The 13,324-nt window shown below is 40.1% G+C and overlaps 1 non-coding gene across 1 annotated transcript; it reads left to right on the top strand.

The window, feature by feature from the left end:
• The first annotated feature begins 12,077 nt into the window (after positions 1–12,077).
• LOC150018037 (small nucleolar RNA SNORD44) lies at positions 12,078–12,142 on the top strand. The gene has a single exon (XR_016509492.1). It is a non-coding gene; the product is annotated as a small nucleolar RNA SNORD44 (small nucleolar RNA).
• The last annotated feature ends 1,182 nt before the right edge of the window (positions 12,143–13,324 follow it).

The raw sequence follows: 13,324 nt of genomic DNA, 5'->3' as shown, positions 1-13,324 counted from the left end.
AATAGACTATGTGGCAAATTGGAATTATATCACCTCATTCTGCAGGACAGACCAATTGACAGAGGCATTCTCCGAGCTGACATTTATTATCATTGTTATTAATATGACTAGGTAATACTTGAGTGCTCACCGTTTGTCAGGTACTATGCTATTTACTTCACATGGGTTATCTCTGATGATTCACAATAAATCTTATGAAAGGCACTCTCATTAGCTCTCATAATATGTGAGACCATTGAGACTCAGAGACCTGAATGGCTTTCCCAGGTTCACTCTTCATCATGAAACATTCTTTCATTGTAGTTGATCCTTGAATAGCTTATTTTGGATAATCCTATATTTTCATTTACATATTATACATTGAAATGCTCTAATTGTTATATCAAGTCCTACTGGTGAATTTTAAAGCTTTGCTGACAAATATTCAAAGCATTGGCTAAAGTTCCACTTGCTGCCATTTTTGTTCAAAGATTATAATGACAATCTTTGCCTAGATTCCTAACTAGGATAAAAAGAGAAAAGATTGTTGTTCTTTTCCCAGATATTTCTCTAGTCATTCAATTATTCCTTCATTAATTATTTATTGACCCCCTGATATGTGCTAGATTAAGTCTACATAGGGAGGTAAAGATCAAATTAGTGTGTAAAGTATTGAGTGCAAAAATAATGTCAGTGTCAAGGAAATGGTCAATTCAACTAGAGAAGGGAATCTGGGTGACCAGAAAGCTCATTTTTTGAATTGTTTCTATTTATTGATTTTTTAATTTTTTTCAGAGAGAGAGGAATTGGAAGAGAGAGAGAGAGAGAGAGAGAGAGAGAGAGAGAGAGAGAGAGAGAGAGAGAGAGAGAGAGAGAGAGAAACATCCATTTGTTGTTCCACTTATCCATTCATTGGTCAATTTTTGTATGTACCCTGACCAGGGATCAAACCTGCAACCTTGACATATCGGGATGATGCTATAACTGTCTGTGCTACCTGGCCAGGGCAAGAGCTCATTTTTTTAGATGGATATAGGTTCAAGGCCATCACTTCAAATGAATTTCTATTTTACTTTTTTAGTGATGTTCTCATATCTAGGTTAGTTTTCTATCTTGACTGAATGTGACCACCTCAGTTTTCTAAGTACTAGAACACAAAATTTGCAAGAACACAAGAGAATTTTCTTTGTAAAGTCACCCAGCATGTCAAGAGATGCAATAATGTCTTTTCAAAATATTGGAGTAGTGATTTCCATTATATTGAAAATATAATCTTACCAATGTGTTTGAGAAATATTGGTTGATAGAATGTACATTGTACATTTGTATGAAGTAATTCACAGGACATCACTTATGCTTTAATTTTAGGTTGTGAAGTGCCTTCTATGTGCCACACCAGAAGATACAAAGCTACTGATACAGAGATTCACAGGACTAGAGTGCCTGATGTCAAAGAGATCATGGTTAACTGGGGACACAGCTTATCCAGATACTCTTAATAACCTATTTTAGGTATTATAATAGAGATGTGTTTAGACTTTCATGATTATTTCCATCTTATAAATATCAAGAAATTCCTCCAGAAAATTGACATTGAGACTAGTCTTTGAAATATGAATAGGAGTTTCCAGAGCTCGCTAGACAGAGTGATGTGAGCACACTGGGGTGGAAGCATTAAGCACAGACTGAGGAGCAACCCCAGCGAGGCAAGAAGGCTTGGGATAGACCGGGAAGAGTGCAGGGGCAAGTGGTAGCATCGAATTAGAGGGGAAGATGAGGACTTATTCCAAACAACATCACATCCCCTTTTACCTCTGCTTCTTTCCCACAACTCCCTAAATCTTTAATGACTGAGCCATTTTTGCTTTCATAATTTCAGGAAACCGAACAAGGGCAATTTATCACAGCAACTCCACAACTGACAATCCTCCCTAAAATTATTTGTTTTTACTACCTCTGTCCTTTTCTTTGAGTAGTACGTTGGCCTTACCGGAATAGCTGACACTCTACCCATAGAACATCTCAGCAGAACAGACTTTATAGGACCGAGAAGGAAGTGTTTCTTTCACCTGTGTGGAGACCTATCATTTCAAGCTTTAATAATTGAAATAATATGTAACCATTATCTTCCTGAATATTTGCCATGGATTTCCTTCTTCCAGGAGAGCTAAGGTCCTTCCAGTCCTGAACTTTCTAGCCACAACTATTTGTTAAGTTAGAAGAGGAGAGAGAAAAACCAGTGCAGGCTTTTCAAATTTTTATTTATTTTTGGTAGTAATTTTTTACATGGAATGTATGGGGCTACATTGGTTAATAAAATTACGTAAGTTTCAAGTGTACAATTCCACAATACACCATCCGTATACTGCTTTTTTCTAGAATAGAATATTTTTATTTTATTCCTCCTGAGATAGCTGAAAAGAATGAGCTAAATGGATTCATATAAAACTTTTAAAATTAATTCAACTTAGTGTTCAGATGAAGTGTAGACACCATTAGGTTAAAAATAAATTATTTTTAAGGAGAGTATAGGAAAATTTGAAGAATAGGTTGGGGAATGGATCATCTCTCTCTCTTTCCCCACTCCCTCCCCCTTTTATTTATCTCTCTGTGTCTGTTGGTACCCCCCCCACCTCTATTCTTCTCGCCTCCTCCTGTTACCACACCTGCACACACACACATTTGTAGTTTTATGGATAACAGAAAGTCAGTTTTTCACACTTATTAACTTTTATATAAAGGCTAACTAATTTTAGTAAAAATGTTTCTAAAGTGTTTGACATACTTCTCTCTGCCTTTGTAAAGAGTAATAAACAATTGAACCTTTCTGAAAACACCACTACCTAAATTATGACTTTTGGGTAATCCTTAAACTCTGAGTTTCAGTTTTCTTTTTTTCTTTTTCTTTTTCCATGTCATGCTCTGCAATGAAATAGCTACAGTGTTCTGGATACCCCTGATCTCTACCCATTCTTCATTCAATTGTACATCCCAAATTCCCATCCTCAACTGCTATTTGCTGCCCCCTGCTGGCACCTGATGACAGTACTTTTCTACTTTTGCTGTGTGGGGGGTTGGGTTGGGGTGGGGTGGGGTGAGGACCCTCCTTAACCCATTGGGGACTGCATGTCTCTCTCATATTCAAATGTTGTGTAAGTTTTCTCTGCAAAAGAGAAATTCTAGAAACTATAACTTAAATAATGTCACATTAATTCTTCGGAAAATTTCAAAGTGGATTAAAAAGAACTAATAGTCTTGTGGCATGAGTAAGATCACCGAATACACATGAAACATATAAACCCCACCAACCTCATCATTTAGGTTAGAACTGCTCTCCTGGGTTAGTGAAATGCTACAGGTGTTGATTGCATTGGTTTTGCAAAGAACTTAGACTGTGTTGATATCTTCGTGACCAGCCCCCCTTCCTTTTCTTCATCGTGTTTTCCTTGCTGCGGCAGCAATCTCTTCTTTATCCATGCAGAAACAGAAAAATGTGAGCCAGGGGATTCTTTAGTACTATCAATACTTAGTTGAACAAAGCTGAAGTCAAAAATGGAATTTTATTTAGAAAATATTGTTTGTCTTTCTCTCTGTAACATATATATCAGTTTATAATATATTTATGCTGAAAACGTATTGAATTTTAGTAACTAGCAGGATGATGTTGGACAACATGCATTTCTCCGCTCTTCCTTTTTATTGCTTACATAATGAAATGGTTAAACCAGGTCCTTAGACACGCTTACATTTTACTGTACAAAGGTGTACTTCTCTCAGACATTGCTGAATGCAGTTGAACTGGTTGTACCAATGATAAATGACCTCAGATTTGAGGGGGGGCTTTTTTAGATTTTTTTGGGGGGGTTGTTTGTTTTTAGTAATTTTTCCACTTCTGGCTGCTATGCAGTTGATAGGCTGTTAGCTCTCCATTCTCACTATTTCGGTACTAATCACTTCTCTCCCTCCTCTTATCTGCTGATGCTGAACTTTTGTCTCTGGGAAGCCAATACCAAATCTTGTTTTTCAGAGCACCGTACAAACACATACAATATCCTGAAGCCCTCTGACTTTTTATAGTGATCTGAGATTGGCTCCAGTTCACCTTTTGGCAGAAAGCACGTGGCCTTTGTGAGCATTGTTTTTTCTACTCTTCCATGCCCACCCTGTCTCTACTTCTGCTTTGTGGCTGTGTTTCGATAGATGATGTTCCATAAATTTTTAAATAAATGGAGTGTATTATTGTATAGTCACTGATAAGCCACCTCTGTATTTCTATTTAGAGCATAATCTGGCTCCATATGTTAACTAATTTGTGAGTAGATCAGTTCTTAAATCAGTGAAAAAATATTTAGCAAGAATTTTTTCTGTGTATGTGCATACTACTCATTTGGTGAGACTCAAAGGAATAAAAAACAGAGTTCTCAGCATCAAGAATACATAACAAAAATAATAATAGTGGAATTAAATTACAAATGTGAACATTGGAAGTGACAGAGTAGTATGCGCCTATCAGCCAAGTGCCTAATTCAGAAATTTAGATCCTTGACTTCAGAGGCTGCAGTAGATCTCTTTGGTCAAGAAGCTTTCTGTGCAGACCACTGGATAGGAAGGTCCTGACACAGATCTTTGTCATCTTGTTACCAGAGATGTGTTCACAGTTTCTTCAGAGACAGGTGTTAGCTGCCATCTTGTGTCCCCTCTTCTCTGAGAGTGCTTGATCCCTTATCCCTTCTCTTTTGTTCCAAGAGGCTTCTGTCCCTTCCTTCTGTTGCTTGGTGCTTTCCTCTCCTTCCCTGAATGGTGGACTTCATTGGAGATTATAATCGAATTTCCTCTGATCAACTAAAAATAGCCTCCCTCAGCACACTGATCCTCCATGAGCTATGACGGGGTGATTTTCAGGTTTAACTTCCAGAATGGAGATGGGACATGGGAAAAAGAGCATGAACTCAAAGTCAGATGAACCTGGCTCTGAATCATTCTCTACCACTTTTTGGTTGTGGTATGCATGTGCCAATTTTCTTAACCTTTCTAAGCCTTCGTCTCTTCATCTGTCAATATGGGGGTCACCAGGAGCTATGACTTCAGGAAAATGAATTTGGCAGAAGTACATATGGTAAACTAGGGGAGCAAGAGAAATTGCTGGGCAAGAGAAACCATGGGTCAAGAGACCAGTTCACATACTCAGGAATGAAAACAGTGATAAAGGGATAAGCCAGGATATTGACTAAATGCACTGACAAAGTAGTAGGTTTTTGAAATAAAAACTGGCCTGAAATATCCAGGGTATATGGTTGCTGTCAATTAAAAAACAAACAAACAAAAAAAAACCCAACAAAAAAAACATGGTCTAGGGTTTCTTATTGGAAGTATTGATGGGGATGACTAACAAAGATGTAGTTCTGAAATAATTTATGAGGGTGGGGACTTTGTATATCTTGTCATTCCACAATGTGTGGTTCCTTATAGATGGTTGAATAAAAATATTTCCCATCATAGCCTTACTACATCCTAGCTCAGTGACATCTTAAGTATAAATGGCCATGGCATTTGGTGGTATCCATTGTAATGAATATGCCAGAGGCAGGATCCAATATTGCCTGGGTGGCTTTACTTGATGGCATGTCTGAAAGACTAAACTCTGGAGTCAGATGGCCTTGAGTTAGAATCCTAGATCTCTTATTTAGTATTGATGCTGAATAAGTTGTTCTGCTGCCCTGAGTCAGTTTCACCTATAAAATAGGTATAATATCATTAACCTAAAAGGTATTGTAAAGATTATTTATAATGTATATAAAATGGTTAGCATACTGCCTAGCACACAGAAGGTAAACAATAATAGTTACCTATTCGTTATTTTTATTGTTGTTGTTAGTGCTATTACACTCCATTCTCAACCGTTCAATAGCTGCCAGCTTTTGTTTATAGGCAGAACTATATAAAAGAGTCCAGCTCAGTGGAAAGCTCATGCAGCAGGCCAGCCAAACACCTGATTTGGAGAACCAGCTTTATTAATAAAGCTTACATCTTGGGACTTAGCCTAGCCCAGCTCTGCCCGTTGGTGGGCTTCCCTTTTATCCTCTTATTAGAATAACTAGGGAGTGACAGACTTGCCTTTCCTGGTGATGTGGGGAGTTGACATGCCTTTGAACCAGGCGGCTGTCTCCTCTACCCTCCCTCCATCCAGAGCCTCAGTCTCCCAAGATGCTCTGGGAAGAGTGGCTGCCATTGCTCTCAGGGTATGTTGTATATTCCTGCCTCCTATACCAGTGTTCCAATGCCTTATTGCATCGTCGTTGGCAGCCGTCCATCTCGAGAGACGATGGTGTAGCTTCTTAAGAGTCTATCTGTACCGCCGAGAATGGCTGTGTAGTCCGACTCGGGAGTGACACGGTATCTGTCTCCTCCCGTGTTGAATCGACATCTTACGATGACGCTGGAGTGTCCTCTCCAGTGAAGCTGAAGCTACAGAGCCTGGGCAGGGTGATATGGAGGGTCTGCTGTTGCCCATGCAGCAGACCTCCCCTCTCTTCGCAGCTGAAGGGTCCAAGGGAAAGACGGAGTCAATACAGCTTGGCTTCAGGTGCGCCGCAGGAGTTGCCGGTGTTGACTGCAACGTCAAACCGCCTTAGGGACTCCGGCTCCGGATTTTCTGTCGGGGTTTACTCCCTTAGCCTTTCCCCTGAAGAGGTATGCCGCAAGGCAGCGGAGGTTTTTTGGAGTCAGAGTTTTCCTTCTCTGATGTGCCCTGACTGGAAGATTGAACCAGCGACACTTAGCTCGCAGGTCGACGCTCAATCCACTGAGCCAAACCAGCCAGGGCTTATTGCATAGAACTGTTATAAAAGGGATATGACTGTAATGAGATTTTCAATAATTTCCAATAGCTTATGAATTAAGCAAGCTTTAAGGCTAATCTGGAAGCTATCATCATAACCCATCATCCCCTTCCAATTCTCATCACTGCTCCATATACTGTCACCACAAGGACAATAGTTTAAATTTCTATGCCAACATCCAAATGGTTTCTGAACTGCAGCTGGTTGGGGTGTTTTCTTTATCAGTGTACTTGTTATGAACGGCAATGCAGTGCAGAAGACCAGTCCTGGGGATCTTGGCTCTGTGTTGAGCTCTGCCTCTCACTTGCCTTCTAACTTTGGACCAGTCATAGCCTCCTCTGGGACTCACTTTGCTCATCTGTAAGACGAAGGGTTTGGACTGCAGTCCCTTCCAGCTCAGAAGGCCTCTGATTCAGCAAAACCCTTGTTATCGTAGCTACTGGGAAAGGCTTGTTTTGATTGTGGTGGCCACTGCCTTCTTGGCCTGTCCCAGTCCCATCCCCCGTGTCTCTGTGGCATTTTGGCACAGGATGAGCCACTCTGCCAGCTGTGGCATGCATCCGGAAATGGACTGCCATTCTCTTTCCTGGCACAGGGAGGGAAGAGTGTGACTGTTTCTATCCCCTCCTATTGATTAATGACATCTACTACATAAGAATTATGATTTCTTTGGTCTCATCAAGCCCCATCTATGAATACAAATCCTTTGTGCTATTGCAACCTCAGGATGAGTCTGACCTCAGAAAGCTGTGGGAACACTTTAGAAAACATCTCTCTCTACCACTGAAAGACTCACAACTATTGTTTTCCTCTTCTGACTCATCTTTGAATCAGTAAATTAAATATGTATAACTTGTGAAGATTTCATTTTTATTAAAGCAAGGTGCTTTGCTGAGCAAAATCAAGAGGTAGAAGTATTCAGTTCTCCTTTCTCCCTACTCCATGATTTCATTTCCTTTAGTTTGCAGGAGGGTTTGTGGAGAGCTGCTCCCTCTGTCTTTCTGTGGCTCTGGCTCTTCCCTGTAACCTGAAGGAGTTAAAAATGAGTGGACTACCACCTATCTGCTCTCCCATGGGGACTGGCAAGACTTGAGGATCCAGAAGCTGTTTCTCAAGTAAGTGCTGGACGTTGTATCTTCTGGGAGATAGTGTTTTCCTCTGGAACTGGGGAAGAGTGATGTTTTTTCATTAGGTTGTTTGTGACATGTTCTGGAATACTGCTTTTTGATAATCCCCTCTTCTAGAATGTTCTTATCCTACCTCCAGCTCCCACCTGCCACTTCATTAATTTCTAACTCTCTTCCTTTTATTTTCCCAAAGAAAATTAGTTTATTTCATTACCTAAAGCCTGTCTGCCTACATAATTTTTTCCCATCAGGAATGTCCTGTCTTTCTTATCTTTTTAATAATTTGTTTGAGTAATATATCATGTTTTTATGTTTTTCCCTAGTATGTAGCTCTTGATTTCCCAAACAGATTGGAGGTTTCCTGAGGGCAAGAGACCACATGCTTTTAAATTAGTAAATGTGTATTTATTGATCTCTTTTTATTTATATGGCATATGTTATTGTTTCTATCTGTTGTATTGTACTTAGCATAAATTTTAGGTGTTACCAAAGCCCTTTGTTTACAACTACTTGCAAAACATATGACATCATCTAAAAAATATAACTCTTATCTTTTAAACTATCAAAGTAGTGAAGATTATAGTGATATTGTGATATAGACTGTATTCTGTGCTCAGTTCTCCAAGCATGTTTTAAGTGCTGACTAACACTGGTCACTATCTTAGGTACCAAAAATACCAACAAAGTCATCAGGCTCCCTATTTTCTTACCCAACAATGGAAACAATAACTCTCCGTCGAAAAAATATACAGAACTGTAAAATTGAAAAATGCAAGGCTACTTTTTTTGTCTTTCTTAACTTATTGGGGAGATCTGCCTTATGAAAAGTGATCTTTCCTTAAATATAGGCAGCTTTCTTCTCTTTATTTATGCCATTTTTACTTTTGGAAAAAGGGACACTTATGTGGTTGATAGTTTTATGTACCTACAATAAGAAAGGTGAGTGACAGAGAGTTGCTAGCACAACAACCTCAAGTTTTTCTCCTTCATTTTCACTTATTTCCAGCAGACCACTTAGAACTTCTAATCTTTTTAAAAATTTTCTTTCCTTTTGTTTTTTTTTTTCTTTCCTTTCTTTCCAACCACTGTTGCCTCCATAGTCAAATCCTTAAATATATTCATTTACTGAAGAGATACTTGTTAAGCTCTTACTATGGTCGCTGCTCTAGGCACCAAGATACAGGAGCAAACAAAACTGACCTAATCCTGCCTTCACTAAGCTTACTTTCTAAAGTCAGAAAATACATAAAATAAATAACTAAAAAACGAAGAGTATACTAGCAGATTAAGAACCACAGAGGAAGATAAAACTAGAAAACCAGATAGGGGTATTGGGGGTGATGATGGACATGTTCTGAGTAGATTAAATATATATATATTTGGAATTATAATAATCATATACACTATCTGCATAAGATAATCCTTGCATAAAGACTTGGAAAGGGTGTGGGACAAGCCACGTGGATATCTCATGGAAGAACATTCCAGGGAGAGTGAGCAGTTTATAGCAAAACTCTGAGGAGGAAATGAGTCAGGCCGAGTGGAAATCAAAGATGCAGAGACAGGGGCCAGGCAAGCAGGGCCCTGAGGATCCTTGGAAGAGATTTGGGTTTAATGTCAAGTGAGATGTACAGCCACCAGAGCATTCTGAGAAGAGAAAAGACACGATTTAGCTTCCATTTGAACACAATTAGCCTGGCTGCGGTACTGAGGTAGCCTCTGGAAGAGCAGGTGGAAAAGGGAGGAAACCAGTTAGGAGGCTGTTGCAGTAACATTGTGAGCGACGATGGTGGCTGGTACCAGACTAGGAGTGGTAGAGGTTGTGAGAAGTCACAAGGTCCTGCATAGATTTTGAAGGCAGAGCCAAGAAAATTTACCCATGGGTTCGACATGGGGCGTGAGGAAAGCGGTGGCTCAAGGATGACTGCAAGGCTGTGGCCCGAGCAGCTGGAGAAACAGAGTCGCCCTTTTGTAAGAGAGGGATGCTTGAGGCACTTTGGTTTGCGTGTTTACAATAAGGTGGAGTTCAAGGCTGAGGTTCAGGTGGGAGAGTCAAGTCTGAGAGGCAGAAGCATGTAGATAGTATTCAAAGTCATCAGACTGGATGAAATAATCAGGAGAGTTCACGTACACAGAAAAATGAAGAGAGGCAAAGACTGAGCCCCAAGGTCTTCTAAGATCTAGACTGGAGAGATGGGAGGAACCAGCAAGCCAGACCAGCCTATGAGATGGGAGCAGAACCGGAAGACCATAATGTGCTATAAGCCAAATGAAAAAGCTTTATCAGGGACAGGATCACATGCTGCAAATGTCAAATGCTGCAAAGTAGGTGAGGAATATTGAAGTGTTCCTTGGCTGGAATCCTGGTGTTCTATCCCAACTTTTTAGAAATCATTAGATTTAGCTTCCTTAAACATGGTTCTTATTATGTCCTACTCAAAACAACTCCCACTGGACTTGATTATCATAAGCTAAAGTCCAAATGCCTTTGCTTTTATCCTTAAAGGCCTTATAAAATGTCTCCACTCATCATGGTCTAGTAGGAGATAGGTCATTTCTGGGAGGTTCCTGTACCTCTCTTGTTCTTCTCTCCCTCTGCATGTTTGCATATGCTATATCCACCACTGTGTGTGACTGCCCCATCCTCTGTGACGACCCCAATCCTCTCCCTCCCTATCCACCTGAAAACCCTCACTATGCCTGGCCTTGAAGTCCTCTCTCGTCTCTGAGCTCCCACACCTCTCCACTACCCCATTCACAGTGGCACTATTACTGTCTCATGGTTTTTCTGACATTCCCTGGGCAGATGTGCCATTTTCTTTATGAGACCTGAGTACCTTTAGAGTAGGAAGCATGTTTTAAGCCCCAGAGCATTTGTAGCTCCCTGAAAAACTGGGTGTTCAGGATTACTCACTTAATGAACCTCCAGGGAATACTTTGAATTATTGGAAATTAGAACGGAAATGGAAAGGTATCATTAACTATTTGACTGGTCCAGAGATTTCCTTTCCTTCTTTTCATATCAGTGGTATTACTTCTTGATTAAGCCCTGGCTGGTTTGGCTCAGTGGATTGAGCGTCGGCCTGCGAGCTAAGTGTCGCTGGTTCGATCTTCCAGTCAGGGCACATCAGAGAAGGAAAACTCTGACTCCAAAAAACCTCCGCTGCCTTGCGGCTTACCTCTTCAGGGGAAAGGCTAAGGGAGTAAACCCTGACAGAAAATCCGGAGCCGGAGTCCCTAAGGCGGTTTGACGTTGTAGTCAACACCGGCAACTCCTGCGGCGCACCTGAAGCCAAGCTGTATTGACTCCGTCTTTCCCTTGGACCCTTCAGCTGCGAAGAGAGGGGGGGTCTGCTGCATGGGCAACAGCAGACCCTCCATATCACCCTGCCCAGGCTCTGTAGCTTCAGCTTCACTGGAGAGGACACTCCAGCGTCATCGCAAGATGTCGATCCAACACGGGAGGAGACAGATACCGTGTCACTCCCGAGTCGGACTGCACAGCCATTCTCGGCGGTGCAGATAGACTCTTAAGAAGCTACACCATCGTCTCTCGAGACGGACGGCTGCCGATACGATACGATACGATACTTCTTGACAGGGGTATCTTGCAGGAAACCTCAGTTTATAACAGGAATAAATGTAGAGCTGCTATGGTTGAAGGCAGAGGGCAGGAGCTCTGAAGTTGGCCGTGTATTCCTCCCTTCCCTTCAGTCGCCTTGCCCTTAGCCACAGGGCAGCCTCAGAGGTGCTTCATGGAAGGCAAGGTTACAGATAAAGAACTTAAAATTTAGAGGCAGTTCATACTAGTATCTGTGTCCCCAAATATTGCACTTTGTTTCTATTGTATAAAATGAATGAATGAATGAATGAGCTAATGACTGAAAAAAGAGAGAGGAAGTATTCATTCATTGCTATTCACTCATCAAGGACAGTAAACTAGCTTTTTCGTGACTTATCTTGTTCTCAACAAGAAAGAATGAATACAATGCCCTCTGTATAGATGAGGCTGAGGGTGAGGAGTTTGATTGTCTCAGGTTAGGAGTCCAAGGTAGCATTCAAATCTGGCTTCCCAACACTAGTGCTGAAGCTTGCAATCTGCTACGTCAGACTCCTGGATTAGAAATAAGAATCTATATAGGAATAAGAAAATTACTGACTAAATGTGAAGGTCTTAGTTACTAGCTCTACCTGATTTCAGGAAGAAAAAAAAAATAAGAAAATGCAGTCAGAGGGTATTTGCAATTTATGAAGAAAACATGTACAGCTCTTACTTATCTCCTATTTTTCTCTTTCCTCCCTACCTCCACTCTCTTTCTGTGTTTTACTAGTTACAATGTTCAGAGTACGAGACAACTCTGAAGATATTTACTAGAAAAGGCTACAGTCACAGACCAGAAGCTCATTTTGCATTGCAGGACTGATTCTTGTTAAAAGCATATTTCATAAGCTTAAAAAAAAACAAACAACGTTTTGGGTGGGGACAAAGTGCAACAACACTATTTATCATGTTTAATTTATTCTGCAAACACAATGTCTCAGCCAGAAGAACTGTACGTGTCTTCTGTGGGATGGGGTTGTGTTGGTAGTGTTAACTGAGATCAGGGTGCAAACATTATTTTGGGAGGGTCTTTGGGATACATAGTGCACATTTGCTTAACATTTTATGACACACTACATCTTCTGGTAGCCCAATTTGTATTTGTCTAGAAATGCTATAGACTATTAAAAATTAAGTGAAATGATTTCTTGTATGGAATATAAAATACACACATTCTGGGAGCTTTATAAGTGCTAACTTTAAGAAGTTCTAGAGTCTAAATTCTCTATATTACAGAAACTGTGAATATTCAGGTACATGGAAAGAATACTTATTCACATCTAGGTAATGTTTTCAGTTTTATAACTTGCTTTTACATATCCTGTCTTATTTAATTTTCATCATAACCCTATGTTATGGTTGATAGTATACCCCACTTTAAATGATGAGGAGTTTGGGAATCATAGAATTTATCCAAGGTTATAGAACCTCAAGTTCATGTTCTATATGTAGTAGGAAAAATATGTTTATTTGTTATGTTATCATATATTTATCATATTTTTTACTATGATAAAAATGTATATTTTTCCCTTCCCAAGCAAAAATTACTCAGGCCTTACAACCTTAGTATTTTTTTATTAGCATCTATTACTGAACTAGTAGAATCCATGAATGCTTCTGCCAGATATTGGTAGAGAACCGATAACCAAAATAAAACAATGTATTCTGTATAGCAGTCTGCAGATGACAGAGTATATTTATCTACAGTATTATATTTAATCCTCCCAATGATCCTGAGAACCAGAGAGGTCAGGCATCCTTGTGCAGATTTTATAGAT

The sequence above is a fragment of the Furipterus horrens genome, unplaced genomic scaffold, assembly GCF_987537825.1.
Source record: "Furipterus horrens unplaced genomic scaffold, mFurHor1.1.pri manual_scaffold_2, whole genome shotgun sequence".
NCBI classification, from domain to species: Eukaryota; Metazoa; Chordata; class Mammalia; order Chiroptera; family Furipteridae; genus Furipterus; species Furipterus horrens.
The sequence above is the reverse complement of the archived record's forward strand: the minus strand, read 5'-3'. Positions and strand labels throughout refer to the sequence as shown.